General features: G+C 46.3%; 1 protein-coding gene and 1 non-coding gene across 2 annotated transcripts in view; one reads left to right on the forward strand and one right to left on the reverse strand.

Moving 5' to 3' along the window:
- Positions 1 to 396: 396 nt before the first annotated feature.
- TRNAV-UAC (transfer RNA valine (anticodon UAC)) lies at positions 397 to 469 on the reverse strand. Its single transcript has one exon. It is a non-coding gene; the product is annotated as a tRNA-Val (tRNA).
- A 528-nt stretch (positions 470 to 997) lies between these two features.
- The window catches only part of PPEF1 (protein phosphatase with EF-hand domain 1), a 148,772-nt gene continuing 137,686 nt past the window's right edge, over positions 998 to 12,083 (forward strand). The window contains exons 1-4 of the mRNA XM_027099716.1: positions 998 to 1,450; positions 1,644 to 1,750; positions 2,643 to 2,695; positions 3,832 to 3,871. The gene's annotated coding sequence lies outside the window, so the exon portion shown is untranslated. The remainder of the gene's footprint in view (positions 1,451 to 1,643; positions 1,751 to 2,642; positions 2,696 to 3,831; positions 3,872 to 12,083) is intronic.

Genomic DNA, 12,083 nt, shown 5'->3' on the forward strand with positions numbered 1-12,083 from the left:
TAACTGCAGTCAAAGCACCGCTGTACTGCCATAGTTTACTTGGAGGCTTTGGAGGGCCGGCCTGCCCTGGTTTGTAAGGAAGGGGCCGTGCTGGGTGATCTTGGTTCCCACGAGCGCCGGAGTTCCCGAGGTCGCCCCGGAGCACCGAAGGAGCGGTCGGGGTAGGGCCCTGGCGGGGCGGGGTCGCCCTCGGGACTACAACACGGCCAGGCCCCCACTTATGCTGTTTCCTAGGTCGGGCGAGGGCGGCAGGGATGGGAGGAGTGGCTATCTGTCATTACGCTTCTGCGATAAAAACATTCCAAAAAGTAGACAAATAAAGATTAAAAAAAAAATTAATGGGAGAAAGAAAAGCACTTCTCTTCTTTAAAGAGTGAAAAATCAACCGTGCTACTTTGGTTCCACTGGGGCTCGAACCCAGGACCTTCTGCGTGTAAAGCAGACGTGATAACCACTACACTATGGAACCCCCTCGCACCTCCCTTTTATCATTACTTTATTCATAGTGTCACATGAGAACCGGCTCCTCGGCTGAAACCCCGCCCATCCGCCGTAACTCCGCCCCCGCCGTGGCCCCGCGCCGCCTGTGAGATTTGGTGTTCGCGGCCAGGTGGCGGGCTCCGGCTCCGGCGTCTGGGTAGTTCGTCCTTCCTCCCCGCCGGCCTCGTCGCCCCTGCGACCACGGGGAGGCCGGGGCGAGGGGTTACCCTCCTGGCCAGAGCGTCGCCCCGCTAGTCACCCTTCCCCAAACTTTCCCGCAGCCCGGGCGTCGGCGAGGTCGGCCCGGTGGGCGGAAGGGGACAGTGCCCGGGGCGCGGCCCCTTTTGACAGCTCCCCTCAGCCTGAGGGACCCGCACTTCCCCACTTTCCCCCGGGCACACTGAGCCGCTTCCGGCAGCATTGGAAGCCTTGAGTCCGGAGCAGGGCGCACAGGAGCACCACAAGGAGCCGAAGATTCAGGCAGCGCGGGGCTGGGGGGGACGGCTGGGGGCTCCCTTTTATATTGGCCTTTATTTTGCCAGGGTTGGAAAAGGCAGCTGGTCACTCTGCCTCTTCCCCGAGGCTACAGGCTCTTAATGCTTCCCTGACCTTTTCCACAACATTCTTCCCCTTCCGGAAGCCCCAGAGGGGCTAAAAATTACAGGGCTTTTGTTTGATCTTATTTGTCTGGGGTAGGGGAGGGGTGAGGAGGCCGGTGTAAACAGGCCGTCTCTTTGGCTGGCGCGGGGAGGGGGAAGCAGGACCGGCCACAAGATTTGAGGGGCCCAATGCAAAATGAAAATATCAGGTTCCTTGATCATAAGTTATTGACAATTCCACAACCATGACAGCAGAGCATTAAACGCAGCGCGGGCCCGTGAGAGTGCAGCCCATGAGCCTGCCCCTGTGCTTCCAGGACTGTGGTCCCGATAAGGTGCTGCGACCCTCCATTACGAAGGCCGCCTGTATGGTATCGTTTCTTGGTTTCCATTGTCGGTGCCGTTTGCCCTCCCCAGTGCTTCTGGATGGATCTTCGTCACCATCCTGGGATTGCTCGCCATCCTCAAGCTTGAAAACGCACTTGAAACCATTTGGGTGGGTCGGGGGCGGCTCTTTCAGTGGTGAGTTGGAGTGGCTGAAGGCTGCGGCTGTCCTTTTCCCAGGCGTCTGACTTTGAGGCTGGCAGAATGATGGAGAAGTGATACTGATTGTATGAAGCAACCCCTTCGGCCAACTCCTGTCTTCCTGGGAAGGCCCCTGGGAGAAACAGGTGGGTGGAAGGTGCACTAATCTGGGGGTGGTGGTCAGGATTCTAGCGCTGCCTTGGCTACTCACTAGCTGTGTACTCTTGAACATCAGTTCACTTTCCAAGCCTCTGTATCCCCCTTTGTGAAATGCATGGGCTGGACTAGACACCCCCTTTCCCGTCTGGGTCTAAATGTTATCTCTACTTTCCGGGTTGGGAAAATGGAGGCACTTATCTGCCATGTAAATTTTTCCACAGAAACAGAGGCAAGCTGGCTTAGGTTCTTTAGTACCAGGTTTCCTATATCCTAGTTAGCTCCCTGTAGTGTTCATCATGGACCCCTTCCAGAATGCCTTTTTGTTGATACGTTTCGAGAGGCCTCTTGAACACTTGACGCTTAGGTTGTGAGCCATGAGATGACCATGAGTGGACAGCCACTAGCCAGAGGATGAATTCATGAAAACTCCATGTTTCCTGCTAGTCAGTGAGCTATAATGACTCCCATCATGCCCAGTGATCAGTATATTTAACCCGTTGCCAAACCCTTGTCAGTTCAAAACGAGGCTGTCAAGAATTGGGCCTAAAATTACACTCACTAGTCGTGTTTTGGTTTGTCTCTAGGGAATACTTTGCCCTTCCTCGAGCTTTCTGTCTGCCCTTGCTATAAGGGTGGGTTCGCCACGTGCAAGCTTTGGCCGGGTTCCCACACAAAGAAAAGAGGCTGGTACACCTCTGATGCACGCAACACAGGATTCTGCCTTTAGCAAAAAGGAGGGAGACTTTTGTTCCACTCCTGCTGCCTTCAAGTTGTATTCACAATCTGTGTTGCTAGTAAAGTGCAATATGGTTTACAAAGCACTTTCACATACATTCCTATGAGGTAGCCATGGTAAGTATTACTATCTCCATTTTTCAGCTGAAGAAGTTGAAGCCGAAGAGTTCGAATGTCTTGCCGAGACCATTCTGCTGGTGAGTGGCGGGGCTGGGCTCATACTCAGTTTTCTGATATCTAAGTGATTTGGGGAGGCCCGCGTTCATAGAGGCTAAATGTTCCCATAAGAGTGCCATTGGTGTCTTATAATATTTTGTATGCATGCCAGTGAGGAAGTGGATACCTTTTTTGTCTTTTGTAATTTTTAAATGAAATCCCTAAAAGCCAGAAGTAAGAGCCTGTCGTGAACCGCTGTTGATGACTTTCACTTTGATACCACCAGCATCATGGCTTGTGCTGCAGCTGGCCACAGTTTCCCCTGGCACTTTAGCCTGTTCAGTCAGATTTGTGAGGCCTGTGACCCCCGGGTCTGCCCATAATCATCTGAACAACTACCAGAGAAATAAACGAACTAGCAAATAAAGACTAGAAGTCACTTCAAACTTTTTGAGCCCTCTGATCTCTCAGGTGTTTAGTGTGGCTTCCCCAGCGTTTGGCTTCACTGATGGTTTCCTCACTGACAGCTTCCTTCACTGACGGCTTCCTTCACTGATGGTTTGGCTTTCGTCAGCCAAGGAAACCATGGCCCCAAACACCGAGCTGACTTAGGAAGCTCCATTGAGCTGACTTCATTTAGAAATGATTGTACTTTGTCTTTCAGTGTATATTCAAGTATTTACTAAGGAAAGTGAGTGGTTACCTTAGTATGGCAGAGTTCACCTTATTTTTCCCCTTTTACGGCTCATCAGAACATTTGAAACTAGCCTGTTGGAATGGGTGTTCGTTACTTTTTGCCCACCTACCTTTTAATAGTTAATTACATCCCTCAGTCTTTTTACCCAGTTCAAGTTCTGTGGTCATTTTTATCACTCCTTTGCCCCTTTGTTGCTTGTACTTGTTGGCAAAACCAGTCTGTTAAATCCAACTGTTTCCCCTCTCCGCCTCTGAATATGGCCCCAGGAGGAACACACCTTCAGGCCTACTGGTTTCACATTAAATTCTTGAGTAAGTACCTCAAGTGTGTTCTTAATGCGGCCCAGAATCATGTCTACTTTCCCTGTCCGTTCATTTTCCACCTCACCTAGAGGACAGGTTCATGTCTTCTCTCCCTAAACTTCCTGTACCTCCTTCCCCAACCTCACCTACAGCTGATGACCTTGCTTCCTTATTTCAGTGAAAAAAAAATGCAAGCAGCCTGAAGAGAACTTCCACAGGTAAGCCCCACATCTGCTCACCTGCCTGCATCTGTGCCCTCCTAGATCTAGACTGGGGATTTCCTACCACAGCCCTGTTGCCATTTGGGACCGGGTAACTCTGTCGTGGGGGGCTGTCCTGTGTATTGTTGGATGTTGCACAGCATCCCTGGCCTCTACTCACTAGACGCCCATAGCACCATTCCCCGAGTTGTGAGAACCCAAAATGTTCCCTGGCGGAGGGGGCAAAATCTTGGGGGCTATCAGCCGATGTCTGGAGACGCTCTGGGCTGTCGGGGTTAGTGTGCTACTGGCATCTAGTGCGTAGAGACCAGGGATGTAGTGAAACGTTCTGCAGTGCACAGAACAGCCACCCACCACAAGAAATAACTGGGCACCAAATGTCAATCGTGCCATGGTTAAGAACTCCTGCCCTAGATGACTTGTCTGAGTTCCTGTCGACACCCAGCCCTCCACCTGCGCTTGCCTACTCAAGGAAAGCCCTGCAACAACTCCCCTCTTTCTCCTGCATCTTTATTTATTTATTTATTACTATTATTTTTTAAAATTTTATTTTATTTAAAAAAATTCTTTAAATTTTTGGCTGCATTGGGTCTTCATTGCTGCACGTGGGCTTTCTCTAGTTGTGGCGAGTGGGGGCTACTCTTCGTTGTGGTGCGCGGGCTTCTCATTTGGTGGCTTCTCTTTGTTGCAGAGCATGGGCTCTAGGCACGCAGGCTTCATTAGTTGTGGCACTGAGTTTCTGCAGTTGTGGCACTGAGGTTCCATAGTTGTGGCTTGCGGGCTCTAGAGCACAGGCTCAGTAGTTGTGGCATACAGGCTTAGTTGCTCCGTGGCATGTCTTCCTGGACCAGGGCTCGAACCTGTGTCCCCTGCATTGGCAGGCAGATCCTTAACCACCGTACCACCAGGGAAGTCCCTCTCCTGCATCTTTATTTACCTCCTCTATTGGATCATTCCCATCAGCATACAAACATGCTGTAATTTTTTAGAAATTTTTATTTATTATTTATTTGGTTGCACTGGGTCTTAGGTGCGACTGGTGGGCTCCTTAGTTGTGGCTTGCCAGCTCCTTAGTTGTGGCATGTGAACTCTTAGTTGCGGCATGCACGTGGGATCTAGTTCCCCAACCAGGGATTGAACCCAGGCCCCCAGCGTTGGGAGCTCGGAGTCTTAACCACTGCGCCACCAGGGAAGTCCCATACTATAATTTTTTTCTCATCACTAAAAAATAATCTCTTAATCTCATTGCTGCCTCAACTACTTCCATTTCTCTGCTCTCCTTTATAGCAAAACTCTTAGAAAATATGTCTTTAGGTGCTCTCTCCAGTTCCTCTGCTCCTCTTGGAAGCACCCTCGCCTGAGTTTTGCTTTTAGGATGCCACTTTTTAGGATGCCAGCTTTTAGGATGCCACCCTCGCCTGAGTTTTGCTTCCTACCTCGCCAGTCACCCCTTCTCAGTCACCTTTGCTGGATCTCATCTCTTTGACCTCTGAACATGGGTGTTCCACAGGTCTCAGTTCATGGACTTTTCTATTCATTCTCACCACTCTGGTGACCTCATTTAATCTAATGGCTTTAAATATGGTCTGTAACCTAGATGAATTCCAAATTTATATCTCTAGTCCAGACTTTTACCCCAAACTCCAAATCTACCTACTATACATGTCCATTTAAATGTCTAATAGGTATCTCAATCCTATTCTGTCTGTGTCTAAACTCCCGATCTCCATCCCCTCTCCTTTCTCAGTCTTCCTTGTCTCAGATAAGGGCAACCTCATCTTTCCAGTTATTTAGGCCTAAAACGTAGAAAAAAATGGAAGAAATCATACTTGATTCTTTTTTTCCCCTCACACTTCAAATCTAATCTCACTAGCGAATCCTATTGGCTACACCTTCAAGATCTATCTAGAATCTAATCACTTTCTACCATCTGCCCTGCTACCATACTAATCAAAGCCACCATCACTTTTTGTCTGGATCATTGCCAAGAACCTCATATTCTGGCCTCCTGGCTTCTGCCGTTTTCTGCCTACAGACTGTTCTCCACACAGTAGCCAGAGTGATCCTTTTAGGACCTAAGTTAGATTGTGTCACTTCTGCTCAAAACCCTTCAGTAGCTCCCCACCTTAACTAGAAAGAAAGCCACAGCCTTACAGTGGCTTGCAAGGCCCTACATGATCTGATCTTCCACTTATTACCTCTCTGATCATATATCCTATTACATTGCTTTTACAGGACCACACCTGCCTGCTTGCTGTTCTTCAAACACAGTAGGACTCTTCTGCCTCAGGGCCTTTGCACCTGCTGTTCTCGCAGCCTTTACTGCTCTTTCCCTAGGTCGCCCCATTGCTTGCTGTCTCATCTTGCTCAGGTATTTGCCCAGATATCTTCTCAGTGAGGCCTTTCCTGACTGCCCTATTTAAAAATTGCTATTTTCCTTTCCCCTTCACCCTGGAAACTCAGTATCCCCCTTTCCTGCTTTGTTTTTCTCTACAGTGCTTATCACTATGTAATTTTCTAGATATTTACTTATTTCTAGATATTGTCTGTCCCCTATCATTCTCAACTAGAATGAAAGTTCCATGAGGCATGGTTTTGGTTTTGTTCACTGCTGTATTCCACAGAACCTAAGTAGCGCCTAGTACATAGTAACCGCTCAATGAATATGTCTTGAATGGATCTGTTCAGGGTTGGGGAATGACTCACGCCAGGTCAGTCCCAATCAAAGCTAATCCTGGGCCTTTTGTGTGAATTCCTGAGAAGAGACATTTCCGTGTTCACCCTGGACTCAACGTGAGCTAATCCAGAGGCTGGAGGTTCTGCTGCCATCTGATTATTGCATTGTATCAGACGGGGCTCTGAGTTGCCCACAGCAGAACCTTCTTGCCCAAAATATTTACTGCTGTTCCCTACATGGGATTTTTACACAGTTGCCCCACTGATAGTCTTGACCGGGTGACTGACTTTTGCCAGTTGGGTGTGGGCGGAAGCGATGTGCCTCGCTTCCAAGCACAGGTGTGAAGAGCCAGCTTGCAGGGTGCAGCTTTGATGTTTCCCCTTTGTTATGAGCACAGCAGTGCCCCAGAGAGAGGTTGGCCTGAGTCTTACAGGGAAGACCACATGTTACAGAACTGCAGCCAACCTGCGCAGGAACAGCAGTGAAAAATAAACCTTGATAAGTATAAACTAAGATTTGGGGTATAATATCACCTAAGCTGATTCAACACTCCTACTAGTTTGAGAAGAAAATGCGTTTATTAAAGGATATACAGTGGCCCACAGGCTCTCCGAGAAGGCTTTGGAGATTCCAAAGCCAGGAATAATGTCTAAATCTCACTGCGGGGCTGCACCATCAAAGATGCCTGCCCACCGCTGCCCCTTCTGAATACAGAGTTAGCAATGCAAGCCAGTGATGGGGCCCAGAGTCTCTATCACTGCTGTATCTGCAAACTGGACCCTTCTGCCACTAACTTTGGGAGAGGATGGCTTTCATAACCCCTTGACTCCTTGTGTTGCCCTTTTCTAAATTTAGGTCTCGCAGAGCCTAGGTCACATACCTGTGCTCCTGCTATGAGAGAGGCTGGAAAATCAAATTCCTTGTTTCTCCTTCGAGGACTCAGATGTGGGGAATTACCAAAACATAGGGAGGATGTTGAGAAGATAGTGTGGGTGACCACAAGTCTGAAGGACATCGGCTGCCTGCCTGAAGCCTGAGAATGGAGCCAACAGCGAGGGATTAGAGCTGAGAAAGAGCGACCAGGTGCTATCATTTAAGGCCTCGACCAAGTCAGACCTTAAGTATACTTGTTGGCTCTTTAGCTATTTGAAGGGTGCATTTCCGGTTTTGCTTAGACCAGTGGGAGTCGGGTTTACTGACTCTTGCAACTGAAGGAGTCCTGATGGTTCATATCTAAAATGTTGGGCATCACCGCAGTGGCTGGCATTGCTTCCCTGGCTCAGACACTGGGAAGTTTTGTTGCTCTCAGTTCCCAGGAAATGCGGAAAGAGGCTGATGGTCATGGGAATCGCCGCTTTGGCAGGTCAGGGCTTTGGTTTTCCGGCGTCCTGGGCAGCCATCAGTTCTCAGATGCAGCAGGGCACTTGTTCCCACGTATTACAGTAACCAGGACGGTTGAGGTTACAGAGTGGGCAACACAACTGTGGCAGATACTGCTAGTTGCTTATTCAATATCCATTCTTCTTTTTGTCAGTAATAAAAATAAGAGTAAACATTTGTATAATGCTTGCTATGTATTAGAGACTATTCAGACTCTTTACTCATATTAACTCATTTAATCCTCACAAGAACCCTGTGAGAAAGGTACTGTTACTATGCTTAGTTTACAGATGAGAAAACCAAAGCACAGAATAATTAGGTAACTAAGTCACACAGGTAGTAAATAAAGGAGTGGGGTTTTAACACCCAGGCCATCTGGCTCTATAGGCTGTATTTAACCTCTACACTGCACTGCCTGATTTTGTTTGACTCAGCAATGTGTCCAGTTAAAACAGTTTGATTTCCCAGGTTCGCTTACAGCTAGAAGAGACTGTGTGACACAGTTCTGGCCAATGACTTGTATGGAAGTAGTTGGGTTTACAAAACCATTTCTTTAAAAGGAGGTAGACTCAGCTGGTATGCCCCATTTTGCCCTTAGCTTCACTTTCTCCTCAGAACGCAAATGTGATGCTGGAGGGAGAGCAGCCATTTTGTGACCATGAGTTGACAGTCAGGAAGAAGAAAGCTACATTGCTCAGCAGAAAGAAGGAAGTTACCTGGGTCCCAGCCCCAAATTTACTACTTCCAGATTCCTCGTTATATGTGAAAAGTAAAATCCCTAATCTTTAATGCTACTGTTTAGTGGGAGTTTCAGTTATTTGAGGGAAAATACAATCACTACTGATTCAGTATTTCCACATTTCTCTCCTATACCATTTTGGCAATGTCTTTAATCTGCCCACCAGCTACTGAGGGACTGCTCCTCAGTGTCCCAGTCCCTTGATTGAAGTTGTTTATTGTCACATACCTGCAACATGTCTAGGAGCTCAGTGTTTGGTAGTGTGGGAATTTTTTGTTTTGTTTTTTTAAGTGTATGACATGGCCCCATCTCAAGGAGTTTGAAGAACATTAATTAACCCAAAGGACTGATTTATTCCAAGATATTAATGGATGATAATGGCTTGATGTGGTTTTTCCTAACTTTGGATGTTACTGAATTTTAATCAGACCCTGTCTCTTCTTTCTTAAATAAGAAACTCAAAAGAGCAGGCAGAGGGGCAGGGTGATATGCGAAAGCCTGTCTAAAGGGAAAGATGGCCTCTTGTAGTATTCCCCTCAACACCAGCTATATATAATCTACAAAATCACCTGCAGTCACATTCAATGAGCTTAGATTTGACAGCCGCTCAAGGGAGAAACAGATCAGCTGTAAATACTTTGTCTCCCCCTCCATTATTTATATGACTTGAGATGCCTCCAGTTTCTAAAGTCACTCCCCTGGGACTATGTAATTGAGCACAGAACAATTTGGCTCCTCCCCACTCCTACAGAACCCCACTTAAGAGGGGGTGCCAGATAGTGGCATCCAGCCAATGCTAATTGGTGAGGGAAATGAAATTTCACTCTACTTCCACCAAACTTACTGTCTTTAGATTTAAGTGGATTCAGCTGTGCACACAATGGGCCTTGCCTCTAAGCTTTCCTCCTAGTCTGATGGGAAGATTTCAAGAGTGGTGGAGGTGTTAAACAAAGATCATCTTATGTGTTTGTATTAGTGATTTTAAGTGTTTGTGATTTTTTTGGATACAGTTAGGGTATAGTCTGAAGGCTATATATAATAATAAAACCAAAACCAATTAATAGGTTGTTTAACTCAGTTAGAGGCTGTCTGCAGGCTAGCAGCTTTCCTTTGCTAGATCTTGTTAAAATGCAGTGGGTTCTATTTTGTGCAGAATGAGCAGGCTGCCATGACAACTGTCTGTGAATATTATTTCAATATTAGTCATACGTTTCCAGTGTCTGCCTCTGGGTCCAACGTTCATTCTAAAACCCAGATGCACATCTGTTCTTAAAGGAGTTCTCCTGGACGTGTTTACAAAAAACAAAAACAAAACAGTTTCAGCCGGCTGGGTTTTTTTTCTTTTGGAAGAGAAATTTGAATGAATTCACACAATTGCAAATGGTAGATTTTATTGCTGTTTCTTTTCTTTGGGAAAGGCGATTTGGATATGAATTTTTTATTGTCCTTGACTGTAGATTTGATTAAATAGAATAGGAGCCCAGAGATTACTCATATTGCCTGTCTTTAGTTACATGCCCACCTGAACACTCCCTTTTGCCAGGAGAAGAGGATGTGCGAGCTGCCTAGGCCTGTGTTATGTGCCCAGCCCTGGGCAGTCACTGTTGCTTGGGAAGTGGGCTCATGCTGATTCAATTAAGCCAGTGAAGTCTCACACTTAGAGTGGAGGGTGGTGTCAATCCCATGCAAACCACAGGGCTTAGAATAGGGAGAGGGTTGATCTCATAAAGGAAAATTGGGGTACTATTGCAAGGGATGGAGGGGAATACTTGTCGGCCACCTGGTTAGGCAGCAAAATGCTGGGCAAATAATAACATTTACTGAATACTAACTGTAAGCCAGGCATCACTCAAACTGCTTTACGAGTGTATCGCTTAGAGAATGTTTGGCTGCGTGTGATGAGGTAAATGATGAAATAACAGGGACTTAACACAGAGGGGTTGCCTTTTATCTCATGTGATATGAAGTTAGGAAAGAAGCAACTTCACATCGTCATCTGTGTCCCAGGCTCTGTGTCCCATCCTTTAGTCTTTTTGCAATATCATTCTCAGCATGAGCCTCTGTTCCTAATGCACTCAAGAGGGCTGCTCCTCCTCCAGGCATTATGTCATGGTTCCAGGCACAGTGGGGGAAGGGCAAAAAGGAAAGGGTTCATGACAGCTGTCTTGTCTTTTTTATCAGAAAAATGGCTTTTCTGGAAGCCTCAGCCAGTAGATTTCAGCTTATGTCGTATTGGCCAGAACAGAGTCACATGACCACCCCTAACTGCGAGGGATCCTAGCAAATCAAGTTTCGGTGGCTGAGTCCATTGCCACCTAGAATAAAATTGGGACTTTATTGGTAAGGAAGAAAGGAGAATAGATACTGGCTAGGCAACTAGCAGTGGCTGCCACAATATCTATGAACCCATTTATTCCTTACGTCAACGCAGTGTGGGTGGCGCTATTACTATCCTGGTTTTTAAGAACAGGCACAGAGAGGTCATGTAATTTTCCCAAGCTCACACACAGCTGTTAAGTGGTGGAGCTAGATCTGACTCTGAAACCGAATTCTCTGATGCTCCCAGACATACCCCAACCCACCGGTCAGACCACATTTCTTCTCCAGGATGTGTAACCACTCAGGAAATGTAGGCCTCTCCTAGAAATGGTAGCTAATATCTGTTTAGCACTTTATAGTTTATGAAGAATTTTCCACTTAGATTATTCCATTTAAATATTATTATCCCTATATTAAAAATGAGAAGACTGAGGCCCAGAGAAGTAATAAAAGTTACCTAAGGTGCCCACCTTGTAAGTGGCAGAGCTGATGTTTACTCAGAATTACAAAAACTTACTCCTGGTCCCCTTTCCTAATCCTCCTATTCTTCCACGCACAGAGACTTCATTTTTTATTTTTAAAAATGACAGTAGTTTGCTCCAGACCCTATATTAACTTCACAACCTTCTCAAGAAAAACAGTGCAGAGAAATCTTGGATCTCTCACCAACTGGTTTTCCTAGTGTCCTTTTCATGTAGCCATACCAACAGGATCATGGCGTATCAGCAGGAATTGTGTTTAGTAGTGAGAAACAGAGACGGAGCGGGGAGGTTATTCTTATCTCATGTAATGTAAAATCCAGAGCTTCATTCAAAATGTGAGAGTATTCATTACAAATAGCTCTTATCTACCTGTTAAAGTAAAAGTCATTAAACATATAGGAATTGCCTGTCCTTAGTTACATCAGGTTAATTTGTATTACATTCCTTAAAACCACTTTGTAAATCAGACTTATTACAAAATAAGAATTAACAGTCCACCTCACTGGGGTAAATTAGTGAAGTTTTAGTACATTACTGATACCTCAGTTTGCTTGTAATTGTTATTTCTCTCATTCTTTCCAAATATTTGGAATCTTTAGCTATGGCATTGTT

Source organism: Aethalodelphis obliquidens, unplaced genomic scaffold (genome assembly GCF_003676395.1).
Source record: "Aethalodelphis obliquidens isolate GAN/ISIS:26980383/991018 unplaced genomic scaffold, ASM367639v1 scaffold137, whole genome shotgun sequence".
NCBI classification, from domain to species: Eukaryota; Metazoa; Chordata; class Mammalia; order Artiodactyla; family Delphinidae; genus Aethalodelphis; species Aethalodelphis obliquidens.